This window comes from Notolepis coatsorum (genome assembly GCF_963971535.1).
Source record: "Notolepis coatsorum genome assembly, chromosome: 3".
NCBI lineage: Eukaryota > Metazoa > Chordata > Actinopteri > Aulopiformes > Paralepididae > Notolepis > Notolepis coatsorum.
In genome coordinates, this window is record NC_140167.1 from 98,253,959 (window position 1) to 98,267,554 (window position 13,596).

Consider the following 13,596-nt stretch of genomic DNA (forward strand, 5'->3'; position numbering starts at 1 on the left):
AATGAGAGGCCATACGCGCTTTGGATAAAAGCGCTATTGCTATATAAGTGCAGTCCATTGAACATAACATAATGGCCAAGTAGTAAATTAAACTTTATGTCCACAATTCTGAACTATCCCTTCAATGTCATCAGATGATTTCAACTTTTAAAAGCGGAGAAAGCAACATATTGTGCTGTTGAACCGAGGGGGTTGTGGTCAGGTCTACAGTTTTTTAGCTTTACCATTTCAGTTTTATATTGTTTTCCACAATATTCTCCCGACCCCTGGGGGCTCCATAATATATGTGAACATTATACTGTTTAATTCAGAATCCCAACTATACAGTGTATTACTAAGTAAAAATCAAAACATACCACACCACAAAAGGTCAATGAATCAGTGGCACAAGTGAAGAGCAGATAAGGAACAATCCTCCAGATTGGCAGTAATCAGCTGGATCCTTGGTGCATGGTGCATCTGGGAAAATGAAAAAAAAGGACACTATGATTCACTGGAAAGTCCGGGACTGTACATTAGGAGGGGGTGGGTGGTAGGAAAAAAGATATATACGGTGGGGAGGAGACTGTCTACAGATACACCTGTGTGATGTTGCTACGGAGTTAAGCTAATAAACGTATACTATACTCACAACCACAGCAGGGGACACAACTATTTTGTTACCCTGCCATGTGGCGGACAGACCTCGCAAATGTCACTCGCCCAATAGCCTCCAGCTGCAACCACTCGAGTCCCTGAGTGATGACTGCTTGGCGCCGCCTCGGTAGAAAAAATTCCCTTTTCATGATATTTGGCGCCTCTGATTGGCTCAATTTTGTTTCAATCTGTATGCATCTACAAATCATATTATACCAGGTAGTCAATTCCGTTAGACTGCGAATCAAATTGACGGATCTCCCCAATCAAATTGACGGAAATCCGTCTTGAGACGGAACACTTTAATGCCTGCATTCAACATCGATTATCTATTGTTCAGGATGTAGGAACGTTATACTTTTTCATTCATACAAAAATACAAAAATACCTTCTAGAATATAAGTATGTTTTATCATTTCCTGTAGTAATTCCTAGAACGTGAGTTATAGACCTAAATGCATCGATTGCCGTTTATTCCCTAGACACGCTATATTAAAAAATTCAACTGTATATGATCGTATACGTTATGCGTCATCATGCACGGAGGAAAGGGGGGGGGGGCGGCGTTTATAATTACGTGATCGTCAGTAAATGCTTTATGTAGTATGGGTGATATATTGATCAGATGGTTTGCAGTGAAATGAATAAATTGGGCTGAAAATAACCAGGGTTTAGCCCAGTCAGATTTAAGGCTTTAAGACTTTTTAATGCCAATCAGAATTAAATTTAATACCAATTTCACGATAACAAAATGGCAAAAATCATGGGTACTCTCAGTACTCATTCAAGGGTACTACGACTATGCCTGCACCTCATGGTACCAAAGCACCTCAAAGGCACTAAAAACAAGATTACAAACATCACAAAACAAACTGGTCAGACTACTGCTTAACCTCACTCCTAAAACCCACTTTACCCCTGCCCACATTCAAAACCGCTCTTAAAGAGCACCTACGGGAGACTGCAATTCGAAACTGGCCACCGTAAATGTCCACCCCCCCCCCCCCCTCCTCCTAATGTACAGTCTCATCCCCATCATATATATATAATATTTTCTGTTAGGATCTCTGGGTAACAGTACATTATTTGCATATCGTATATGTCACAAATGTAACAGTACTACAGTATATACCTGTATGTCATGTATGTCCCTATGCCATAAATGTCATGATGTCATGTATGTTTTTACTGTATTTATTTCTGTATATGTTCGGACAGAGATACGGGATGGTTTGAAAGCTCGGCGTTGCTAATAAATATTTTTAATATTTTTTTATAAACTGCTCAAAGCGGCATTATTTCCGCCGTTGGGTGATCACAGCGCCTGCGCACCATCCCGTATCTCTGTCCGAAACCCTCGTGCAACTGTGAGCACATTTGTAATGTCTCTGTGATACTTGTATAACGAACGGTTCGGCCAGAACCAGTCCTTCAGGGTAAATCTAGGTTGGTTTCCCATTGAGGAGCAAGTGACTGTGGATTCACTCGGTGCAGCACAGTCACGAAAGGGGCTATGGACCCTGATGTAAACAAGACAAACGTCTTTCTCTGGTCTGCATCACCTTAACAATTGTGTGTATTGAGCCGTACTGTATTGTACCCATTCTGCAATCTGTTAAATAAAGTTTTCATTCATTCATTCAGCCAGCCGCCGCGCTCACTGGGGCTATTGATAGCGTCAATTAATTGTTGTTGTTGTTGGTACTGCCGCTGCGGATGTGAACGGGGCCGGAGGGGCTTTGGGAGGATGGGAAAGTTATTATTATTATTATTATTATTATAATAGTAATTGGCTATCATACGTGCCTAGCTAGCGTTAGCTAAAAGAGCCCTCGCAGTGAAGTTATTATTATTATAGCTATCATACTGCAATATAAACTGAGTTTTATAGTGAAAAGAGCAGCTTTATTTTGGTCAAGATTGAAGGCTCTATATTGCAGGAAATTGCACATACAGGTGTTCATTAAATGTAAAAAAAATAAAATAAAAAAAAAGAATAAAAAAGAATCTTGCACCCCCACTTTCAACTATAACTAGGCGGCCATGGGTGTATATATGAATTTTGAATGCCATGGCGAAAAAATTCAATATTGATCTCAATAACGCTGTACAGCGAGATCCAATAGGGTCCAGCTGCAGACTCGGAGCCTCGGTCCAGATTGGAACTTCCGCCCTGCCACAGGACTATTACTCCTGTGACAGGGCAATGCGCTGATTGGCGGAAAGTACGGAAGTATCTCGAAGTACGTCTGACGTATCTCGAATTACGTCTGACGTTTCTCTACGTTAGCGAACATTAAACGTTGTATTCATAAAATAATATAAATTCAGCAGCATGGGGAGGGCCGGGGGGAGGGGAGGTACAGGTAGTAGAAGACATAGAGGTACAGGTCACATAATTATAGTACAGTGGAGAAGTAAAAATAGAATAAAAAGGCAGTGGAAACAATATACAATATTATTAACTCTAATAATAACACGCCTCGCAGGCTCATTATAATACGAGAGCCGTGGGTCTGCATTGTATAGAGCGGATCCCCCGGCCGTATTCAAGCGCTGGAGCGCTTTGCCATGGATAAAACTGTATTAATATAGTAGTAATAATAGTAGTTGGCTAGTTGCGCGCTTCTGGCCACCTCCCGCAGTGCGCGCATACACACATACTGTCTGTAGCCTATACAGTACGTGCAAAATTAGTTGTCAAGAGCCAATCGCACAGGTTGCCTCATCTCATCTGGCTCTGCAAATAGATCTAGAGTCTGAATATCATATATAGCCTGCTGATGATCTCTCTCAAATCCATTCTGAGAACGGAATGCAGTGCCTGCGACGCGGGTCTTGATTGATTGATTGATTGATTGATTGATTGATTGAAAATTGTATTAACAGATCATGCTGGACCTACAAAAGGCCTTTGACACTGTCAATCACTCCATTCTTGATTGAACATTTTATTAACAGATTGCAGAATGGGTACAGTACAGTACAGCTCAATACACACAATTGTTAAGGGGATGCAGACCAGAGAAAGACTTTCGCCTTGGGGGGGGGGGGGGTCGGGTAGGAGGGGTGGGTGGGTGGGGGACACTGTGCAACTGTACAAGCAAAACTGTACATTGGAATATTGACAAAACCATACTTGGTCATTTACTGTACATTGGAGGGGGTTGGGTTACAACACAGGAGCAGAGTATAAACAACAGTACAGGAATGAGAAACAGTACTGTACTGTTTTGTAGGTCCAGCATGATCTGTTAATACAATTTTCAATCAATCAATCAATCAATCAATCAAGACCCTCGTCGCGGGCACTGCATTCCGTTCTCAGAATGGATTTGAGACGAGAGAGAGAGAGAGAGAGAGAGAGAGAGAGAGAGAGATCATCAGCAGGCTATATATGATATTCAGACTCTAGATCTATTTGCAGAGCCAGATGAGATGAGGCAACCTGTGCGATTGGCTCTTGACAACTAATTTTGCACGTACTGTATAGGCTACAGACAGTATGTGTGTATGCGCGCACTGCGGGAGGTGGCCAGAAGCGCGCAACTAGCCAACTACTATTATTACTACTATATTAATACAGTTTGATCCATCGCAAAGCGCTCCAGCGCTTGAATACGGCCGGGGGATCCGCTCTATACAATGCAGACCCACGGCTCTCGTATTATAATGAGCCCGCGAGGCGTGTTATTATTAGAGTTAATAATATTGTATATTGTTTCCACTGCCTTTTTATTCTATTTTTACTTCTCCACTGTACTATAATTATGTGACCTGTACCTCTATGTCTTCTACTACCTGTACCTCCCCTCCCCCCGGCCCTCCCCATGCTGCTGAATTTATATTATTTTATGAATACAACGTTTAATGTTCGCTAACGTAGAGAAACGTCAGACGTAATTCGAGATACGTCAGACGTACTTCGAGATACTTCCGTACTTTCCGCCAATCAGCGCATTGCCCTGTCACAGGAGTAATAGTCCTGTGGCAGGGCGGAAGTTCCAATCTGGACCGAGGCTCCGAGCGGAAGTTCCAATCTGGACCGAGGCTCCGAGTCTGCAGCTCGACCCTACTTGCGAGATCTGGCGGTCAAAGCATGGCGGGCAATAACCCTTTACAGCGTGGATGTGTTAATAATGATTTGAAGATGTTTACACTTTTTTTTACAACCCTACTGTTCTCCCAAGAATTAAATAAAGGTTTGATGATGATGACATGTCCTAGAAGAGAGATATAGATAGAGTGGGTGTGTTTGTGTTTGTACATGGAAGTTATACTCACATCAGCTTAAGGGAGATGCCATCCATGTCAATTCAGCATAGGATGATTCAGATGGCCTTGTGGTCAGCAGGGTCCCCCTCTGGCTGCTGGCCTCTGGTAGAGGTGTAGATCACCAGTGTCATCCCTCTGAGAACACAATTAGACTTTAGACAGTGGCTTGCGAGCACGATGAGCCTCATTTCTTTATTTTGTGATTGCTCTATCTATCTGATCTTATTACAAAATACTTGCCTCCTAGATCACTAAATGCGGGGCTCCTATCCTATTGAACATATTTTACTTTGTGTGTTTATTTTAACAATAATTTGTGATGCCATCACACAAACTGGCATTTAAAGGGTCAAATTTCAAAAAGTCCTGCACCAGAATGCAGGAAATTAAGTTTTTGTAACAAAATAATTGTGTGTGTGTGTGTGTGTGTGTGTGTGTGTGCGTGTGTGTGAGAGAGAGAGAGAGAGAGAGAGAGAGAGAGAGAGAATGATGGACAATTGCTTGCTGTGTGAGAGAGAGAGAGAGAGAGAGAGAGAGAGAGAGAGAGAGAGAGAGATAGAGATTAAGTACATTTGCTGAAATACAGTTGTTCTTAATTTTCTCACTTGCTATGTGAGAATGTTAGTTATTATGTTCTCAATGCCCTTGCATTGTATGAGTTGTGTGGACGCGTTTGCTAGTTCTAGTGCTATCCCTTTGTACATTGTGGCTGTGTCTGACAAAAGTTAACAATAAATAATGGTATTAGGAATACATTTGCCTCCTGCGTGAACTGTGCATAGCTGAATAGACTGTATTTTAACACCGGTCATATGGTGGTACTTGGAGAGCCAGCTACATTCTCAGGTGGTACTTGGTGTAAAAAGTTTGAGAACCACTGATCTATCATGTATAAAATTCAACTCACAATTCTACATGGGCTTCAGGTGGTGGTCTGCGTCTTCAGGTGGTGACATACTTCCCGCAACTGGCGAAGAATCTCTGAAATATTGGATTGTTTGACAGTGACACACAACAGAATATTATTTTATGCCTGAATTTCCCCAAAATGGCTAATTGGACAGCACTTCTCCACCATCAGTGGCTATACGTGTCAGATAGGTGCAGATAGGAGAATCTGTCTGAATGACAAAGAAATCGCTTAACTCTCCCTCCCTCGGCCGCTATTGGCGCGACGGTGTAGCGGTCATTCCTATATGGCTATGACTATGAGCCCAGATGCAACGAGTAATTGTCTACTCAAAATCAACTAAGTGTCATGATTACGTCATTACAACCTGGGACTTGGATGGGAGAGCAGGAAAGATCCAATGTCTTCAGTCAAAAATCCGCCAATCAATGCAAAGGTAAACATACGTCTTTAGAGACGTTTTATATAAGAATAAACACCAGTGAACTTGTGTATAAAATTCAACTCACGCTACAGGCAGTCTCTGCCTGCGTGCAACTGCTGGTCTCTGGTGGTAATTCAGGAATGGCTTCAAGTTCCTCTGGCGAAGAATCTCTGAAATATTGAATACGACAATAAAAATGTTATGCCAGTGAGAGAGGGAGACGGAGATAGAGGGAGAGACAGACATAGCACTGCTGTGTCATCAAATGACAAAGGCTTTGGCAATGTAGGTGTTGTGTGAAGTGGAGGGGGTCGAGGTGAGAGAGACAGAAAGACAGAGATGAAAACACAGATAAAGGTGTGAAGTTTGAAGTGGGGTGAGAGAGACAGACAATATTGAATTGAAAGATAATACTTACTGAGCTGAATCAATGGCAGTGTGGTAATAGGGGCTGGAGTTATACATTGGCATTCCTAGAGAAAGAGCAACATAATTAACAAAATAAGGAAAAAATAAGCACCATCAAAGTAGTTATCAATGAGCACCATATAACCTACAGTAGCAAGTGTACCTAGCTCCATATACCTAGCGCATGTCTGGTGGTAAAAACAAAACATGATTTGAGAATGTGTTAGTTAACTCACCTTGATAGCGGCGATGATTGCCAGCGAATTCTAAAAAGAAGACGATCAAAATATTCAAAAAACCTTGTATGCAATTTATCAAGACTGTGTATATTATATATATATATATGTTTAGAGTAGCAGGAGCTAGAAGTTCAAATATGTCAGTCTTTCAAAGCCCCATTTTTTATATATAACAAAAGGCAGAATGAACATCACTGCCGCCCTGCTGGATTAAATTCTGAATTGCAGGTAGGCCTGAATAAGTATTTACTGTGCAAAATAACAAACCAGATAAATAATATCTGTTTTTTTATGAAGCACAGATCATGTTAATTAAGTATTCTGAGTCTGAGCAGACAGAAAACCATCTTACCCTCAGCAAGGGATTACTTTGTGCTGAAGACCCACAATGCAACACAACAACTGCAAGCTAAAATGCCTCACATACAAAACGAAATAAAATAGAGCCATGGCTGTGTCCCAAGTTTAACACAATTGAACTATAATAAAGTATTTGTTAACACTAGTTACAACAATGCTTATGTAACTATTAAAAACGTACATTTTAATCACGAAACAAAATGGCAGAATAACGTTAGCTAGCATGATAGCTAGCTAACGTTAGTAGCTATAATAATATGCATCACTATTTGCTCAAACAAGCTCCAAACTATTTGCCACGGCACAGAGATAACATTTAGTCAAACGATAACAGCCCGGTGATGGTATCTGAACGGAATCATACTATTCCCATAAGAACTCACTTACCAGTTAAGTACCATCTAGCATGTTAGCTAATAATGCTAACAAGCTTCGTTCTAGCCTACTAGTTGCCACCACGGTAATAATTCACAAAGTAGCATGTAGTCAAACGATGACAGCAAGATTATGGTATGTGAATGGCATAATACATAATATTGTCAATGACTTACCAAGGAGTTTGGCTCAGACTATTTGTCAAGCAGTCAGTGAAGACACCATCCATCGCGCCAAAGTGTTTGAATACCTCAAGTCCCGTGAGATCTTCTAGGTCTCGCGAGTTGCTTAGGACTATACCCTCTCGAAGGGGAGGGGAGGGGGAGGAGGGGAGGGGGAATCTACTAAATTGATTCAACGACAGTTTTTCAAATGTTGAAATGGTATCTGTAATTAAATATTGAATCAACATAGCTTTTTCAACCTCAACCAAAAATAACCAATCTGACTGTACATTGGAGGTGGTTGGGTGGGTGGGGGGGTTGGGTAGGAGGGGTGGGTGGGGGACACTGTACAACTGTACATAAATATTACAGTGACAGTCCAGTTGAGTTAATGGATGGAGGGGGGGGGGGCGTTGACTTGCAATGGATGGACTATAGTGCAGCAATGCAAGTTCAATTCACAGTTATTACTACAGACCGGTGGCACTCACCTCTGTGGTCATGAAATGTTTCGAGAGGCTGGTCAAGGACCACATTTGTGCCTCCCTCCCCAGTGATATGGACCCTATGCAATTTGCATACAGGACAAACAGGTCCACTGACGACGCGGTCTCCCAGGTACTGCACAGCACCCTCTCTCACCTTGACCGTCAGAAGGGGGGCTATGTGAGACTGTTGTTCATACAGCTCAGCGTTCAACACCATAGTCCCCATCACCAGACTGGTGGACAAGCTGATCGAGCTGGGTCCGAGCTCCGCCCTGAGCGCCTGGGTACTGGACTTTCTGAGTGAAAGACCCCAGGCGGTCAGGGTGGGGGGTCAGACCTCCAACACCATCACCCAATTCAATTTCATCAATTTCATCTCTGTGCGTCAGAGTTAATTTTTTTACAGAGCGCTAGCTGCTCCCTACTTCCAGTCCTTGTGCTAAACTATAGGCTATAGTTGCTTGCTTCCAGCCCTTGTGCTAAGCTATAGCTAGCTGGTCCCTATACTGCTTCCAGCCCTTGTGCTAAGCTATATAGCTAGCTGCTCCCTACTGCTTCCAGCCCTTGTGCTAAGCTATAGGCTAGCTGGTCCCTATACTGCTTCCAGCCCTTGTGCTAAGCTATAGCTAGCTGCTCCCTACTGCTTCCAGCCCTTGTGCTAAGCTATAGGCTAGCTGGTCCCTATACTGCTTCCAGCCCTTGTGCTAAGCTATAGCTAGCTGGTCCCTATACTGCTTCCAGCCCTTGTGCTAAGCTATAGCTAGCTGCTCCCTACTGCTTCCAGCCCTTGTGCTAAGCTATATGCTAGCTGGTCCCTATACTGCTTCCAGCCCTTGTGCTAAGCTATAGCTAGCTGCTCCCTACTGCTTCCAGCCCTTGTGCTAAGCAGGCTAGCTGGTCCCTATACTGCTTCCAGCCCTTGTGCTAAGCTATAGCTAGCTGGTCCCTATACTGCTTCCAGCCCTTGTGCTAAGCTATAGCTAGCTGCTCCCTACTGCTTCCAGCCCTTGTGCTAAGCTATAGGCTAGCTGGTCCCTATACTGCTTCCAGCCCTTGTGCTAAGCTATAGCTAGCTGCTCCCTACTGCTTCCAGCCCTTATGCTAAGCTATAGGCTAGCTGGTCCCTATACTGCTTCCAGCCCTTGTGCTAAGCTATAGCTAGCTGCTCCCTACTGCTTCCAGCCCTTGTGCTAAGCAGGCTAGCTGGTCCCTATACTGCTTCCAGCCCTTGTGCTAAGCTATAGCTAGCTGGTCCCTATACTGCTTCCAGCCCTTGTGCTAAGCTATAGCTAGCTGGTCCCTATACTGCTTCCAGCCCTTGTGCTAAGCTATAGCTAGCTGCTCCCTACTGCTTCCAGCCCTTATGCTAAGCTATAGGCTAGCTGGTCCCTATACTGCTTCCAGCCCTTGTGCTAAGCTATAGCTAGCTGCTCCCTACTGCTTCCAGCCCTTGTGCTAAGCTATAGGCTAGCTGGTCCCTATACTGCTTCCAGCCCTTGTGCTAAGCTATAGCTAGCTGGTCCCTATACTGCTTCCAGCCCTTGTGCTAAGCTATAGCTAGCTGCTCCCTACTGCTTCCAGCCCTTATGCTAAGCTATATGCTAGCTGGTCCCTATACTGCTTCCAGCCCTTGTGCTAAGCTATAGCTAGCTGCTCCCTACTGCTTCCAGCCCTTGTGCTAAGCAGGCTAGCTGGTCCCTATACTGCTTCCAGCCCTTGTGCTAAGCTATATAGCTAGCTGCTCCCTACTGCTTCCAGCCCTTGTGCTAAGCTATATATCTAGCTGCTCCCTGACACATGCCTCCTCTATTTGAACGACCACATCAAACAAGAGGTGGACGCGGGCAAATACTGCGGCATGGTCATGCTGGACCTACAAAAGGCCTTCGATACTGTCAATCACTCCATTCTGATTGACAAGCTAAAAGCAATTGATTTTGATAGCTTATCAGTGAGCTGGATGCAATCCTACCTGGAGGGGAGAGAACAGATGGTAGAGGTAAACGGTATACTCTATCCCCCCCCCTCACAGTGAGCTGTGGTGTTCCACAAGGAAGCATACTAGGACCGCTACTCTTCCTAATTTATGCAAATGACATGTCGTCAGCCTGTGACTGCAACTTGTTCCTGTTTGCGGACGACTCAGCCATGCTGGTCTCTGACAAGAACAAGTTGCAGGTTGAAAAAACCCTCAGCTCGGAACTATATAGGCAAAATCTGCATATGGCTCGCTGATAACAAACTATCATTACACATGGGCAAAACAGAGTCCATTCTCTTCGGTTCAAATAACAAACTCAGCAAGACCGACGGCTTCTCAGTTGCAGTGCATGGGTGACAATATTGTCACAAGGAAAGATGAAATTACCTACCTGGGTTCCATCCTAGAGGCAAATCTTTCCTGTGACAAAATGGCATCCAATGTAATAAAAAAAGTCAACCAACGAACTAGATTCTTGTACCGGATCTCCTCTCAAGAAACAAGAATACCCTGAAGACTCTGGCAGGAGCCCTCATTCAATATACTACGACTATGCGTGCACCTCATGGTACCAAAGCACCTCATAGGCGCTTAAATCTAAATTACAAACATCACAAAACAAACTGGTCAGACTACTACTTGACCTTACCCCCAGAACCCACCTCACCCCTGCCCACTTTGACAACCTAGGATGGCTTAGAGTAGACGACAGAGTACAGCAACTTGCAATGGGCCTGGTCTACAAGATACACTATACGACTAAGGTACCCATGTACATGTCAAAATACTTCCCAAAGGTCAGTGAATACCACAACCACTAGAGGAAGCTCAACAAATCATGTTAAACCCAGATTCGGCTCAAACAATGAACTAAACACGTTTCGCAATTATGCCACATCAATGTGGAACGCCCTACCCAAAGCTGTAAAGGAATGTGAATCACTACCCACTTTCAAAAACACCCTCAAAGAACACCTATACGGGATACTGCAATTCGAAACATGGCCCCTACAAATTTACATTTACATTTACATTTAGTCATTTAGCTGACGCTTTTATCCAAAGCGACTTACATGTTCTGTACGACAAGCCATCAGGAAGGGCACAAGCTGAGCAACAATGTTCATCAAAGTGTTGAGTGCTGGTTAGTTTATTAGGACAAGTGCATGACAGTACGGTTAGTTAGGGTTAGATTATTTTTTTTTAATTCAGATAATGGTTGAAGAAGTGCGTCTTTAGTCGACGGCGAAAGATTGGACGTGTTTCGGCTGTCCTAACTGGGGTGGGTATAGTTCATTCCACCATTGTGGGGCAAGGACTGAGAATAGGCGACTTCTCTTTGATGACCCTCCCGGAGCTTGGATAGGAGTAGGTCTGAGGCGGCCAGAAGATGCAGAGCGTAGGGGTCTTGAGGGTGTGTAGTTAGAAACCATTGATCGGAGGTAGGCGGGAGCGGTTCCCTTTGCCGCACGGTATGCTAGGTCGAGGGCCTTGAAGCGGATTCGTGCAGCAATGGGGAGCCAGTGCAGGTCCCTAAGAAGTGGGGTGACATGGGCCGACTTCGGTAGGTTTGAGATCAGGCGGGCCGCTGCGTTCTGAATGAGTTGAAACATTTCCTAACCCAGTTGTCCCCCCCCCCCCCCCCCCCCAACCCCCCCCCCCCCACCTCCAATGTACAGCCCCCCCCCCCCCACCCCACCCAACCCCACCCCACCTACCCAACCTCCTCCAATGTATACAGTTTCGACATCAAATGTATATACACTCTTTTTCTGGACACTTTTTGTATCACAAACAGTACTGTATTTGCAAATCTGGTATGTCATAAATGTATAGATGTAGCAGTACTGTCTATCTGTAAGTCGTGTACATATGATGAATTGAAAATGGGGGAAGTCTTTCTCTGGTCTGCATCCCCTTAACAATTGTATGTATTGAGCTGTACTGCACTGTACCCATTCTGCAATCTGTTAATAAACTTTTAAATCAATCAATCAATCAATCAATCAATCAATCAATCAATCAATCAATCAATCAATCAATCACATTATAATTACATTGTCATTTAGCTACCGGCAAAAGACACAGATATCTATGCAAGCTGTTCTGCGCATGGGAGGTTCTTATATAAATCGGCATTACACAAAAAAAAAACCTTTTTCCGCCCTGAAAGACAGGAACAGCAGCAAGACCCGACCCAGTAAGACATTTATATTAAGTCATTGTTTTCAAATAGTCATTATATAATAGAAATCTGCGACTGTCGTCTTGTCTTAAAATGTACATTTCCACGTATTTTACCGTAACAATATGCTAGCGTACATGTTTGTTCGTGCAAAGCAGCTAAAGCAATGAATGTGTTCATGCACACATGTAAGAATTAAGAATGGGAAATTCAGAAATAAAAAGTATACACTTGGTAGAATCAATATGAACAAAACTTTGCATTATATTCGAAAATCATTTAAGGTGTATTCGTGCACACGTGTCCCGCATGTCTTTGGAAAGACCAGATTACTTATTTGCCATGAAAGAGTTCTCTGCAGTATATGACAGCAGTCATAGAGTGTATATTTTCAGCAATACGTTTGTTTAGGTTAAGGTTAAAACTTAGGAGATTTTATCTTTTTTTTAAATGTGATAATATTTCCACAGAGGTTGTTACAGCAGGATCTCACTGCCACCTATAGTATAGCGGCGCCTATGTACATGTATGTACCACGTGGATGGTTTGCAGGTTATTGTTACGAGACCGCCGCCATCTTATGACCGCCGCCATCTTATGAGTGAAAACAAACGAATTTCTACCATCAAATGGCATTTCACTATTTCGAAAGCCTTTCTAGGCGAGATATGCGTCAAATAAGCTTGCCCTGATTGACTTGTCCAAATTGGTTCAGTTATCTGCAATATTGGCTGAGATATATTAAACAGATTTGTTTGCGGTTTTTTGATAATCATGTCCTTAATTTGCATATAAATGATACATGGGACACTCTGACAACTTTCAAATCTAGAAACACTGGTTAGAAGTATATTTCCGGGGGGTGCATGATACCCCCCTCTATCCTAAAGATGATTAAAGCCCAACCTCCAGGTTAAACCCTACTGATCAATTATGGGTAGTTTACATCATTGGTATATAATTTCATTATTTATTTTTTTCCATTTGACACCGGAAATGCCACTCTGAAAGAGTTAAAAAGGTCCACGCACGAATAACATGCACGTGCGAATCAAAAAAGCTTATCAAACGCCGACGTCACTACAGCCAGGTGCATATTAATGAGCCGAATCTAAAAGCTAGCACGGCCGTGACGTCACTTCAGGAAATGC

At 43.3% G+C, this 13,596-nt stretch overlaps 1 long non-coding RNA gene across 1 annotated transcript; it reads right to left on the bottom strand.

The window, feature by feature from the left end:
• Positions 1-262: 262 nt before the first annotated feature.
• LOC311225471 lies at positions 263-7,909 on the bottom strand. The gene is made up of 7 exons (XR_014619510.1): positions 7,804-7,909; positions 6,890-6,919; positions 6,664-6,718; positions 6,331-6,415; positions 5,819-5,892; positions 4,921-5,046; positions 263-459 (listed from the first exon to the last, which is right to left on the bottom strand). It is a non-coding gene; the product is annotated as an uncharacterized lncRNA (long non-coding RNA).
• Between the last annotated feature and the right edge of the window lie 5,687 nt (positions 7,910-13,596).